Genomic DNA, 15,938 nt, shown 5'->3' with positions numbered 1-15,938 from the left:
AATGTTTTTTGTTGATGCACTGAGTAGAAAGTTGATAACTGATTTGAGGGCGATGTTCGTGAAGTTGAGCTTGATTGATGATGGAGGTTTACTTGCAGAGTTGTAAGTAAGTCCTACACTAGTGGATGAGATTCGGTCGAAGCAATCTGTTGATACTTCTCCTGCACCTCATTTTATGCAGGTTGAGGAGGGTAATACTATCGACTTTAGCCTTAATTCTATTGGAGTTCTATGCTTCCGTGGGAGATACTGTGTGCCCGATGATCGAGAGTTGAGGCAGTCTATACTTTGGGAAACATATAGTAGCCCTTACGCTATGCATCCTGGAGGGAATAAGATGTATCAAGACTAGAGAGAATTGTATCTGTGGCTAGGGCTAAAGCGTGATGCAATCGAGTATGTGAGTAAGTGTTTGACATGGCAGCAAGTTAAGGCTGAGCATTAGTTGCCCTCTAGTTTGTTACAGCCTATCCAGATTCCTCAGTGGAAGTGGGAATGTGTGACTATATATTTCGTTAGTGGGTTGCCCTTGACTAACCGTTTGAGCTCCAATTTTGGGGCCTCTATATGAATGACATCTTCACGTATTGGTTCTTTTGTTGTTGATAATTTTTCTCATTTTTCCATAACATCGAGATCTACACTCTTGCAAAACATTGTTTGTAATTTATCCTTTTCATGATATTCAAAATGTAACTTTGTTAGTGGTTCAATAATATCGATACTAGAGACATTCAACATTGTACTGGGTTGGCCCATCTGTAATAGCTCGTCTTTAGTCAAATCAAAATAGTGATTTCGGGACCACTAATCCAAAGTAAAAATAATTATTTTATTATTATTTTAATTTTTACAGCATGATAGTATGATTGTGTGAAAATTTCGTTAAGAAATTTTATTGTTTGAATGGTCAATTTGATAAGAAGGACTAAATCGCGTAAAGTGCAAAAGTGGTGTTCTAATAACTAAAGGTGTCTAATAGCAATAAAACATTAAATTGAAGGTTCTTATGTGGTAAATATCCCAATATTATGATAATGGATGATAGTGGCTTGGTAATTTTGAAATTTGTGATGTTTTTAAAGGTTAATTTGGTATTTAGTAAATAAAGGTTAATTAAATAAACCAAATGAAATTATCCATTCATTCATCTTCTTCAAACCGTTTTATTCTTGAGAAAATAGGGCTAGGGATTCGGCTATCTTCATTTCCTTCAATTAGGTACGATTTTTGTCCCGTTTTTAATAATTTCTATATTTTTGATATCGTTGCAGCTCAATCTAGCTAGCCAGGGACTATTTTGCAAAATTTTTAAAGGTTTAGGGTTTTCCATTGATGAATATTGTTTTATTTTGATGTTTAATGATAGAAAATGCATGCTTGTTGTTAAATAAACAACATTTGTTAGGTGATTTTTAGTAAAATATCCAAATAGGGATTAAATTGCAAAATGTGTAAATTTGGTGGTTAAATTGTGAAATAAATGAAAAATGTGGGCTGTTAGGGACCTAACTGAAATTCGGCTAGCATGGGTATAGGTTGAATTTCATGGATTTGTGTTTTTATGATATAAGGATTAAATTGTAAAAATGTTGAAATATTATGGGCAAAACTGTAAATTTGCCTTATTGTGTATTTTTGGACTAAATTGAATAGAGTAATAATTAAATAAGTTAATTTTGATTACATTTAGATCAAGAAAAGTGAAATACGGATTTAGATCGGGGAAAGAACAAGATTTTGGACTAAACGAATCGTTTCGTCGTTTTTGCATTCGAGTTAAGTTCGTATGTATTAAACATTATTATATTTGTGTTTTAAATGCTTTGGTATTGCATAAATTGTGAATATGACACTGCAAACATATTCGATGACAATTCGGCAAATAAGAAATCCGGATTGAACCTTAGGAATAGATTATGATACAAATGACATGTCATTAGGGGTTATATGATTTGGGTGCTAGTCCGTACGTCCTACCGGTGGCTGAGTTATCCAGCATGTGTTGTGGATACTAGTCATGTAATAGCCCGATTTAGACCCTAATCGGAACGGTGGTTTCGGGACCACGAATCTGAGTCAAAAAAATATTTTAAAATTATTTTCTATGTTTATTTTGTGTGAATTTATATCTATGAAATTTTCGTGATTTAATTTTATCGTTTATGTATCCGATTTAGAAACAAGGACTTAAAAGCGTAATTTAAAAAAATTGGCTTGTTCTAATAGTAGGGACTAAATTGGGGTTGGCTTCTTAAGTGGAAGCATTTTATATGCAAAAAGTCCATTTTCTTTTATTGTATGTATCTATGCTAGTGTACGGCATTAAATATATATATACATATATTGATAAAACATATAATAAAATATTTGTAAGTTAAGCATGCGTAAGTAAGGTGGACGATTATGTCCTTATTATATAAGTATGGGTTCTAAATTCATTAATGGAAAAATAGGAAACCAATAATTTGAGTTATTATAATGATACAAAACATATCATAAAACTTTCATTCATAATTTTTTTCTCTTCATTGTCGAACATAAAACAAAGAAAATAAGAAAACATAAAGCTAGGGTTCGTACACTTCCAAGCTTAATTCAAGGTAAGTCCTAGCTCGGTTTTTGATAATTTTTACGTTTTTGAGATCGTTGCTTTGAGTACTATAAAACTCATGCTTGAATTTTTGATTTTGGTGAATATTTTGAGTTATGCCATTGAGGAGAGCTTGTGATTTTTGTTGGTTGTTGATGAATTAAGAAAGATAAAGGTTGGGTTTACATATGTTGTATTGGAATTTTTGATAATTTTGAGTAATTAGGACTTAATAGCAAAAATAAAAATCTAAGGGACTAAAATGTGAAATTGGTGAAACATATGGACTTATATGTGTGCTAGGAGTATTCGGCCTAAGCAAGATATTGTTAAATTTTGCTTATTTCGTGTTTTGTGCAATATGGATTAAATTAAAAAAATGTAAATGTCAGGGATAAAATGGTAATTTACCCATTTGTGTGTTTTTGGACTAAATTGAATGATGACATGTTTGAATGAGCTTAATTTGAATGTGTTTAGATCAAGAACCAAGAAAATCGGAGTTGGACCGGGGAAAAACGAAGGTGGTCAACTAGCCGTTCCGTTTCGTTTTATATCGTCTGAGGTAAGTTTTAAGTATAATTGTACTGTTATATAAGTAATTAAACGTAAAATTTATATGTTGGTTTGAGGAATATAAAATTTATATGTAAAACTGATTTGATGAAATTTAACATCAAGTGTACGAGAAATAAAGTGACGGCACTAAGTATGCGATACGTCATGAGACTTTAGCACTAAGTGTGCGATAATATTAATGTAACGGCACTAAGTGTGCGATACGTTACTGATATATGGCATTGGGTCTGTGAGGTTGACGATTTTTTTTTTAGTATATTGATTCATAAATATTTAATTAGACTAGAAGAAGTCGGATACGTGGCAATTGAATCTCTATGAAATAAGGTAAGTTGGTTATCAAGACATGACGTGAGCTTTGAAGGTGACATATGAAAATTATGTGTATATGACAGGAAGGTTACATTCGGCCTAATGGAAATTATTTGTTAGCATGAAGTGAAATTATGATTGAATAACGATTGAGCTACTAGGGTTTAAAATATGATTATATGTACAACGAAATGAGATTTATGAATGTGTTCAGGTAAGGGAGTATATACGGCCATGTGTATGATAATAATATTGTAAGTGGGAAATATATCTGATGTTATAAGTTGGGCATTCGGTCAAAGGGAATTAGATACATGGGCAGTACATGATTATAAATTCTTTTCAATAGCCAAATTATTTACTTGAATGTAATATTATATTTTTGATCTATGATTAATTGTCATAGTATTGAATATTTACTTGTGACTAACTAAGTCGAGTTAGCTTACCCTGTGTGTTTATTTATTTTATTTTATAGATTTTTGGAAGTTAAACTGCAAGCTCGGGGAACGGTCAGTAAGATCATCACACTATCAGCTATTTTAATATCTTATAATCTGATCTAGAAATATGGCATGTATAAATTAATTTTTTTGGGGAGCTGGATTATTTAGAAGGGTAAATGTATAATGGCCATGCAAGACTGGCCTAATGTTTATGCCTAGCTTTGATTTGTGGAATTATAATAAGAATTTCCTTTTTGGACTATAAAGTAAAGAGTTATGGTCGGTCATGAATTATATTATGCATTATAATATGTGGTTGATTGATGATCTTGGTTGAAATACAAATGACTCATTTAGTTATATATTTTTAGATATAGGTATATATGTTTGGGCATTCGGCTAAGGATTCATAATGCATGATAAATAAGCTAAGATATGTTATGTAAATCCTAAGTCAAATTAGGACTTATGTGCACTCATAAATTGATGCCCACGTGTAATTTCATGCTATAATATTTATGTATGCCATTCCGTCATATCATATTAGTTAAATTTATACATACTATTCAAATGCAATATGGGTTTTTATGCTTCGTATATCATGCATATATGTACTTGCGAGAACATGTCAGGCCTAGATATGCTGGTCATGATTTATGCTTGTATATCAAGATTTATGTATTTATTATTTGCTATAAAAATGCGATTATAGTGACTAAGGCTGATGAATTATTTAATAAATGACAGAACCTTGGTAGATTGAGTTGATGTTTTTTTCAGATTAAGTCAAAGTAGCTATTACATATATATTTTTTAGTTTAGCTTGCAGTGTCCATGATTTATAATGCAGCTCATGGTCGAATAGTGACATTTGTTCTTTGCATAATTAGATAAGCATAACTTGATTAAGATGAATGAATAGTCAACGAAAAATCCTTATGATTTTGACTTGTTTAATACGGATAAAATTGTGGACTAAACGAACGAAATTAATAATCTCCTTATTAACAATTCATAATTCATGACTGATTAACAACAGTGACATGCTGTCCTTAATATTAATGTTTTGTCTGATAAAAGTTTCCAAAGGATTTTTAATGTTCACGTTACAATCGATCTAGCATACATATACAGAGCATCTTTATTTGTTCGTGATCATATGTTTTGTCCGTTAATACTTGGATAGGTTTAAGTTATTCTGACCGGATGGGTTTTATTCTTGATAAGAGCATTGTAAACACTTCAAAAATTTTATTGTATTGATTATTCGATTCTAGTTATATAGTTTTGTGATTAAGCATTGAACACATGAGGTGGCGATGACGTGATAGTTGAGTATCGATCGTTAATTCCTCGTAACTCGCCCCGGTGACGGATCTAGGTTAAAGGTGTTACATTTTATTGGTATCAGAGCTACGATTTAGTCGGTTCTAGGACTAATGTAGCGTGTGTGAGTTTAGCTATACATGTCATATTATATATACCGTGATAGTGTGATGATTTCTGACATTTGAAATGTGTTTTCATATAGTAAATGGATCCCGACAAAGCTGTAGCCGATGATGTCGAGAGTGTAGTGCTTGCACCCGCGTAAGGGATAAATGTAACACCCCGAACCCGAGGCCGTCGCCGGAGTCGAACACGAGGTGTTAACAGACTTCAAACCACTTAAAAAAAAATTTCCCAGACAAGCTGCCAATCTGCGTACTAGTCGTTTTAAAAATCATATCTTGAGTTCTGAAACTCGAAATTCAGTTCCGTAAATTTTCCCTGAAACTAGACTCATATGCCCATCTACATATTTTTTCTAGAATTTTTGGTCAGGCAAATTAGTACAGTTTATTAGTCAAAGTCTCCCATGTTACAGGGATCGACTACACTGACCTTTGCGCATTACGACTTGGATATCTCCCTGCACAGAGCTTCAATACTGATGCCGTTTGTTTCTATAGAAACTAGACTCAGAGAGGAATCTATAAATATATTGCATGACTCCTAATTATCTCTTGTTAATTTATAATGAATTTCCAAAGTCGGAACAGGGAATCCAGAAACCGTTCTGGCCCTGTCTCACGAGAACCTGAATATCTCTTAACATACTGTCCATATGATCGTTTCGTTACTTTCCTATGAAAATAGATTCATCAAGGTTCGTTTAAATAATTTATTCATTATTTAATTCCAATCCTACTATTTTTAGTGATTTTCCCAAATCTACATCACTGCTGCTGCCAGCATCTGCCTTTAAGGTAGACTTTACCTATTTCGTAGTTTCCATGATTCAACTAGCCCTTTTAGCATAAATAGCACAAATTATGATAGTGATTAACCATTCCATACCAAATGATTATAACATTATGCTCAAACATATATAAGCCATTTTCGCATGGCTATATACATTAACCAAAATATTCTTCCGCCACTAGTCTATTTTATACATGCCATAAGATAATCCAAAACATAGCAGTACCAAACAGTGGATAGTGATAGTGTGACTAGTTGCTGACGATCCCCGAGCCTGTAGCTTCGCAATGAGATCTATAAAACAGAGGAAACAGAGTAAACGGAGTAAGCATTACAATGCTTAGTAAGTTTTAAGCAGTGTCAACAGATAACAATCAAATTATAACATAGTTGTTCGTATTTTTATTTCACTCTTCCTTCGGGCATACCATCCCTTTACCGAATATGCACATCTCATCATATACAATAGGCAGATAAACTTTCACATAAAAGTGAGCTCATGTGACATAGATATATCGTATGATTTCACATCACCTCTCACACTGATCCGATGTCACATAATCATAGGAATAGTCTCATAGATTGCTCTCGTATGCATCACATAACTGCCTTATGATTTAGTGCAAATCAAGCTCACATATAAACTTGGAGTACATACCTGTTTAACCTTTTGCATTGAATATATTTATAAGCAATTCTTATTACGAAGTATTACCCGGACATAATCTCCACACGAAGTTATCGGGTCTTACCCGGACAAAATTCCCACACGTAGTCATCGGGTCTTTAGAGCTCGGATATAGTACGAGCACGAAGCTTACGGACATTAATCAGTGATAATATTCTTGCATAAAGCCTGCGGGGTTTTAACCCAGATATAGTACTGACACAAATGCCCTTCGGGACTTATCACATTTATGCACTTTCACATCCATCACGTTGGCCACTCGGCCCTGTCACATATATACACTTTCACATTCACACGTCGGCCATTAGGCCTTATCACATATATACACTTTCACATTCATCACATCGGCTATTAGGCCTTATCACATATTATCGGCTATTAGGCCTTATCACATATATACACTTTCACATTCATCACATCGGCTATTAGGCCTTATCACATATATACACTTTCACATTCATCACATCGGCTATTAGGCCTTATCACAGATCTACACTTTCACATTCATCACATCGGCTATTAGGCCTTATCATACATATACACTTTCACATTCATCACATCGGCTATTAGGCCTTATCACACATATACACTTTCACATTCATCACATCGGCTATTAGGCCTTATCACACATATACACTTTCACATTCATCACATCGGCTATTAGGCCTTATCACACATATACGCTTTCACATTCATCACATCGGCTATTAGGCCTTATCACACATATACACTTTCACATTCATCACATCGGCCATTAGGCCTTATCACATATATACACTTTCACATTCATCACATCGGCCATTAGGCCTTACTATCATTTCATATTCGAATACTCATAAACTTACAATATCACGATTTAGAATTCAAGTATGGGTTTAATCAATAGCTTATGAGCAACTAAAACAAGTTTATCAAGGTTCACAACATAATCTCAAATTCAGCACAAGCTGTTTTTCCTGAGCAATAGTCACTAAATTATTTATAACTGGAGCTACAAAACTCCAAATCACTTTCCGTTAATTTTTCCTGAATATAGACTCGTATATCTTCCATCCATAAAATTTCCAGAATTTTAGGTTTGGCCGATCAATACCAGATTTTTCTTAAAATTTCCCCTGTTTCACTGTTTGACTAATCTAACCACTCTTCACTACGAATCAAATTTCTCATTTTACTGAATTCAAAATGTGTTGTATTTGATTTTATTTGAAACTAGACTCATTAAGGAGTCTAAGCATATAAATTTTATCTTATAACAATTTTTGTACAATTTATAATGATTTTCTAAAAACAGAACAGAGGATTACAGTGTCATTCTGCGCTGTCTCACACAACTTTAAGTATTTCATTATCGGAAATTCCTTTGCTTACACGGTTTCTTTTATAAGAAACTAGACTAATTAAGCTTTAATTTCATGTCTCATTCAGCCTCTAATTCAAATCCATAAATTTATGGTGATTTTCTAAAGTCACGTTACTGCTGCTGTCCTAAGCAGACTATTTCAAATTACCCTTGAATTCCCAAGCTCAAACACTTAAGAACTTACCATTTGAGCTTAGAACATATCATGCCCACATCATATCTTATTAAATAAACTCATCATGTCCTATTATAATTGAATTTACTCAACGTTTAATCGCTTAAAACTTACCTCGGATGTGGTCGAACAATTTCGGCGGCTATTCGATCACTTTTTCCTTTCCCTTATCCAACTGTGGTCCTCTAATCTCTTGAGCTAATTCAAACAAATTTAACTTATTAAAGTCTCATTATGCTAGCTTATGGCCGAATATGACAAGGAGTTTGATTGGTCATATGGCCACCTTCTAGCTCAACTACACAATGGTCATATGCATTTTTAATCACATCAAGCAATTTAATACAATTCATTCGAACATCAAAAGAAAACCTCAAGGTACTTAGCCCATATATACTTTAGGCATTAGAGCCACATATATATATGGAATCATGAATCAAACTCAACATTTTAGCTAATATTCCCCCTTGGCCGAATTTTGTAAGCCAAGACAAAAGCATCAATATGCTTGCCTCTAACCGAATACATGCAACACCAATCTTCTTCCTATGGCCGAATATGCATGTCTATGTTTAGGCCGATTATATACTTAATACCACACATAAATGGCATACATTTTACTAACTAATGCATTACATATTATTTAACCATGTATATCACCAATCAATTTCATCACAATTTCACTTAAGCCTATTCTCAATACAATACATCGTGCTCAAATCATTATTCAAGTTCAAATTCGGCCAGCACACATATACATACTAGCAACTATGTATTAACATTGCATTTCATACTATAACCGAATGTATAGCTCATCGAAATATATTTATTCATGTTCCCTTAACACATATTGGTCAACTAGATCATGCATTATTCTTTGGCACATTTGGTCATTAAAGCAATCACCTATTTAACTTTCAAGCATTTTTATACTAACATTTCTCCCAAGGCCGAATTTATATACAACCTTTAGTACTCATTTAAAGTTTATATTTTAAGTAATTAATATACACAATATTAACCAAATATCCATTTACTAAGCATTTTAACAAATTTTCCTTCAACTATCCACACATTCGGCAATCACATAATCAAACACTAAACCTTAACTTCCAAGCCAAAACAACTAGCAAATTCAACACATCCAACATAAATTTCCATGCTAATGACATCAAAACAACTACTAAGAATTTCAAGCTCCTTGGCCGAATTTCAATCTTCCAAAATAACAAAAATTTGAGCCATGAAATAGGTAGAATTCAAACTAACCATTCAATTTATGCATGAATTTCCAAGAGTAGCATTGTACATACCTTGATCTAGCAATCTCCTTAGCTGAAAATTTTAACAACAAAAGGAAATTTCTTCTCCACCCTTTCCTAGCTACGGCAATGGAGGAATAAACCAACTTTGGTTTCTCCTCCCACTAACACATTATTTTTATTACCCATACTCTTTTATTCATCTTTAATTCATCTAATACATTTTTTATTACATATTTCTCACCACTAATAAATATAATAATATTAACCCATGCATATAATGCCCTTACTTATAAGCTTGGCCGGCCACTAGCATTAAAAGTGGCAAATTGGCATGCAAACCCACTTATTTGCATCATTCAATAATTAATCACTTAAAATAAGCCACACATATATTCAAAGCTTCTCACATAAGTCCTTTTTATTTAGAAACACATTCAAATTGACAAAAATCAAAGCATTCAAATTTCACACATGCATGATCACATATTTTAGACATAAAATATTATATTCAATTATTTCTGCAACTCGGTTTAGCGGTCCCGAAACCACTTCCCGACTAGGGTCAAATTAGGGGTGTCACAATAGCGTAGGCTGATTCTCAACCGACTTCAAGTAATCCAGAAAGTGAGGCTAAACAAGCCTTTTATCAAATGATGAATGACTGGTTCACTCAATATATCCGAACTAACCCGGCTGCACAACAACCTCTACCCCCGATTAATTCGTCTTCCATGCCTGCTATACCTCAAGTAAGTGATCCGTTGCGATTGAATAGACCACCTGTTGATAAAATTAGAAAACGTGGGGCTGAAGAGTTTAAAGCCACTGATGATAATGACGTTGGGCGGGACGAGTTCTGGCTTGATAATACCATCTGAGTGTTTGATGAGCTGTCTTGTAGCCCAGATGAGTGTTTGAAATGTGCCATATCTTTACTTAGAGACACAATATATCTCTGGTGGAATACTTTGGTATCAGTAGTTCCGAGAGAGTAGGTGACCTGGGAATTCTTTTAGATTGAGTTCCGTAAGAAATATATTAGTCAGAGATTCATTGATCTGAAGCGCAAAGAATTCCTGGAATTGAAACAGAGTAGGATGACTGTGACAGAGTATGAGTGGAAGTTTGTGAGACTCAGTCGATATGTCCGAGAGTGTGTTTCTGCCGAAGCTATAATGTGTAAAAGGTTTGAAGATGGGCTGAATGAAGACATCAAATTGTTAGTTGGCGTACTTGAAATAAAAGAGTTCGTGGTGCTTGTAGAGCGAGCCTGCAAAGTTGAACAACTTGGAAAAGAGAAAAGAAAGGCTGATTTTGAAGCTAGAGATGCACGTAAGAGAACATCCGGTAAGCCATTTCAGTTGGCATCAAAAAAGTTTCGGGATGATTTTAGCCGTTCCAAGACCACTTCGGGTCATTTTAGAGGGAATCAGAACAGACTACCAGTGAACTTGAGAGCTACCTCGGCAGCTAGTGTGGGCAATGTCAGATTAAATAAACCTGAGTGTGTACAATGTGGAAAACGGCATATTGGCGAATGCTGGGGCAAGTACAACAATAGGGTGTGTTATAAATGTGGTTCGCAAGATCATTTTATCCGAGATTGTCTGATGTTGGTGGAGAAAGATAATGGACAGAGTGGGGGGTCGAATAGTACGACAGCGAGGGGTAGACCACCTAGAAATGCTGGTAATGCTAGTGGCAGTCAGAGGGGGACTAAAGATACAACAGTGAGATCTGGGGCTCGTGCACTTGCCAGAGCCTATGCTATTCGCGCATGAGAGGAGGCTTCATCCCTAGATGTTATTACTGGTACATTTACTCTTTATGATACTGATGTAATTGCATTGATTGATCCTGGTTCTACTCATTCTTATGTATGTGAGACATTAGTATTTAGCAAGACTTTACCTGTTGAGTCTACTGAGTTTGTGATTAGAGTGTCAAACCCCTTAGGCCGGTGTGTTATGGTTGATAAAGTGTGTAAGAATTGTCCCTTGATGGTTCGATATCTGTGCTTTCCGGCTGATTTGATATTGCTGCCATTTGATGAATTCGATATAATTCTGGGTATGGATTGACTGACTTTACATGATGCTGTTGTGAACTGCAAAAGAAAGACCATTAATCTATAAAGCCAGAATGATGAAATTATCTGGATTGAATCTAGTGATTTGTATGGTTTACCAGCAGTGATTTCTACAATGTTAGCTCAGAAATATGTGAGAAAAGGGTGTGAAGCTTATTTTGCCTATGTGCTCGACAGTAAAGCGGCTGAAAGAAACATTGAATTAGTACCTATTGTATGTGAGTATCTGGATGTATTTCCAGAAGAATTACCGAGTTTGCTGCCTATTCAAGAAGTAGAGTTTGGCATTGTGTTAATGCCTGGGATGACTCTGATATCCATAACTCCGTACAGAATGGCACCTACAGAATTAAAAGAATTGAAAGCTCAGTTGCAAGAATTGACAGATAGAGGTTTTGCGAGACCGAGTTTCTTTCCGTGGGGTGCGCCTGTGTTGTTTGTGAAAAAGAAAGATGGAACTATGAGAATGTGCACAGATTACAGACAACTTAATAAGGTAACTATAAAGAATAAATATCCGTTGCCACGGATTGATGATCTATTTGACCAATTGAAAGGGGCTATAGTATTTTCAAAAATAGATTTGAGATCAGGCTACTATCAGTTGCGAGTTAAAGATTCTAATGTGCTAAAGACTGCTTTCAGAACGAGGTACGAACACTATGAGTTTCTAGTTATGCCCTTCGGACTCACTAACGCACCTGTCATTTTCATGGATTTGATGAATTGGATCTTCAGACCGTACCTGGATCGGTTTGTGGTTGTGTTTATAGATGACATTCTGATCTACTCTCGAGATGAAGCTGAACATGTCGAACATTTGAGACTTGTATTGCAGACCTTACGAGGTAAACAGTTGTACGCGAAATTCAGTAAATGTGAGTTTTGGTTAAATGAAGTCAATTTTCTGGGCCACGTGGTATCAGCATCAGGTATTCGGGTGGACCCGAGCAAAATTTTAGCTATACTGATTGGAAACCTCAGAAGAATGTTTCTAAAGTTCGAAGCTTTCTGGGACTTGCTGGTTATTACAGACAGTTCGTGTAAGGTTTGTCTATGATTGCAGCTCCGATGACAAAGCTACTACGGAAAGATGTTAAATTCGAGTGGTCAGAGAAGTGTCAGAAAAGTTTTGATCAGTTGAAAGCCCTTTTGACTGAAGCTCCAGTACTTGATTAGCCAAAATCGGGTAAAGAATTTGTAATTTATAGTGGTACATCTTTGAATGGTTTGGGCTGTGTTCTAATGCAGGAAGGCAAGGTTATAACTTATGCCTCGAGACAGTTAAAACCGCATAAAAGGAATTATCTGAAACATAATTTGGAATTGGCAGCAATTGTGTTTGCATTGAAAATTTGGCGTCACTATCTGTTCGGTGAAAATGTCATGTTTATTCAGATCACAAAAGCCTGAAATACTTGATGACTCAGAAAGATCTGAATTTGAGAGAACGACGATGGTTAGAATTACTAAAAGACTACGAGCTTGTGATTGATTATCACCCGGGAAAAGCTAACTTGTTGCTGATGCTTTAAGCCGAAAGTCATTGTTTGCTTTGCATGCAATGAATACACATTTGACCATGTCTGATGATGGTTCGATAGTGGCTGAATTGAAAGCTAGACCGTTGTTTGTTCAACAAATATGTGATGCCTAGAAGGTTGATAATGAATTGATTGTGAAACGAGCTGAGTGTGAGACGGATGTCGATTCAGAGTTCAAAGTTGATGCTGATGACTGGTTGAGGTTTAGAGAGTGAATTTGCATCCCGAGAAATTCAGAGTTGATTCAGATGATATTGAATGAAGCTCATAGCAGTCAGTTATCTGTTCATCCAGGTAGTACAAAGATGTATAATGATCTGAAACAGCTTTACTGGTGGCATGGTATGAAATGAGACATTTCTAACTTTGTTGCAAGATGTTTAGTCTGTTAACAAGTAAAAGCCGAGCACCAGGTACATTCAGGGTTGCTTTAGCCGATTATGATACCAGAGTGGAAGTGGGATAGAGTTATGATGGATTTTGTATCTGGTTTACCATTAACACCGAGCAAGAAAGACGTAATCTGGGTTGTTGTTGATAGGTTGACTAAATCGGCTTATTTTGTTCTGATATGTACAGACTACTCAGTTGATAAACTGGTTGAATTGTATGTTTCCTATATTGTAAGATTACATGGTGTGCCTATCTCTATTGTTTCGGATAGAGATCCGAGGTTTACACCGTAGTTTTGGAAGAAATTGCAAGATGCACTAGGTACGAAATTACATTTCAGTGCTGCTTTTCATCCTCAAACAGATCGTCAGTTTGAGCGAATCATTCAGATACTTGAGGATATATTGAGATGTTGCATTCTCAAGTTTGAAGGTACGTGGGAACGATATCTACCTCTGGTTAGTTTGCGTATAACAACAGTTATCAATCGAGTATCAAAATGGCACCTTATGAAGCTTTGTAAGGTCGTAAATGCCGTACACCATTATATTGGACTGAGCTCAGTGAAAATAAGATACACGGTGCTGACTTGATCAGAGAAACAGAACAGAAAGTGAAAGTGATCTGTGAAAGTTTGAAAGCAGCATCAGATCGTCAGAAATCTTATGCGGATTTGAAATGTAAAGATATAGAGTTTCAGACCGGACACAAAGTCTTCTTGAAAGTCTCACTATGGAAGAAAATACTTAGATTTGGTCATAAAGGCAAATTGAGTCTGAGATTTATTGGGCCGTATGAGGTAATAGAGCGTATTGGGCTAGTTGCTTACAGATTATCGTTACCACCTGAGTTAGAAAAGATCCACAACGTATTCCATGTTTCAATGGTTCGGAGATATCGATCTGATCCTTCACATGTGATTTGTCCGTTTGAGATTGAAATTCACCCTGATATGACCTACGAGGAAGAACTGATTTGCATTTTGACTCATGGGGTTAAAGAGTTACGGAATAAGAAGATTCCATTAGTTAAAGTATTGTGGCATAAACACGGTATTGAATAACCAACATGGGAACTAGAAGATACGATGAGAGAACGCTATTCCTGGTAAGATTTTCAGAGACGAAAATCCCTAAGGGGGAGAGTTGTAATAGCCCGATTTCGACCCTAATCAGACGATGGTTTTGAGACCACGAATCCGAGTCAGAAAAATATTTTAAAATTATTTTCTGTGTTTATTTTGTCTGAATTTATATCTGTGAAATTTTCGTGATTTAATTTTGTCGTTTAGGTATCCGATTTAGAAACAAGGACTTAAACGCGTAAATTGAAAAATTGGCTAGTTCTAATAGTAGGGACTAAATGGGGTTGGCTTCTTAAGTGGAAGCATTTTATATGCAAAAAGTCCATTTTCTTTTACTGTATGTATATATGCTAGTGTACGGCATTAAATATATATATACATATATTGATAAAACATATAATAAAACATTTGTAAGTTAAGCATGCGTAAGTAAGGTGGACGATTATGTCTTTATAAAACATAAAGCTAGGTTCGTACACTTCCAAGCTTAATTCAAGGTAAGTCCTAGCTCGATTTTTGATAATTTTTACGTTTCTGAGATCGTTGCTTTGAGTACTACAAAACTCATGCTTGAATTTTTTATTTTAGTGAATATTTTGAGTTATGCCATTGAGGAGAGCTTGTGATTTTTTTTGGTTATTGATGAATTAAGAAAGATAAAGGTTGGGTTTACATATGTTGTATTGGAATTTTTGATAATTAGGACTTAATAGCAAAAATAAAAATCTAAGGGACTAAAATGTGAAATTGGTGAAACATATGGACTTATATGTGTGCTAGGAGTATTCAGCCTAAGCAAGATATTGTTAAATTTTGCTTATTTTGTGTTTTGTGCAATAGGGATTAAATTGAAAAAAATGTAAATGTTAGGGATAAAATGGTAATTTACCTATTTGTGTGTTTTTGGACTGAATTCAATGAGAACATGTTTGAATGAGCTTAACTTGAATGTGTTTAGATCAAGAACCAAGAAAATCGGAGTTGGATCGGGGAAAAACGAAGGTAGTCAACTAGCCGCTCCGTTTTGTTTTATATCGTCTGAGGTAAGTTATAAGTATAATTGTACTGTTATATAAGTAATTAAACCTAAAATTTATATGCTAGTTTGAGAAATATAAAATTTATATGTAAAACTAATTTTATGAAATTTAACATCAAGTGTA

Source organism: Gossypium hirsutum, chromosome A04, assembly GCF_007990345.1.
Source record: "Gossypium hirsutum isolate 1008001.06 chromosome A04, Gossypium_hirsutum_v2.1, whole genome shotgun sequence".
In the NCBI taxonomy this organism is placed as follows: Eukaryota; Viridiplantae; Streptophyta; class Magnoliopsida; order Malvales; family Malvaceae; genus Gossypium; species Gossypium hirsutum.
This window is presented reverse-complemented; position numbering follows the sequence as displayed.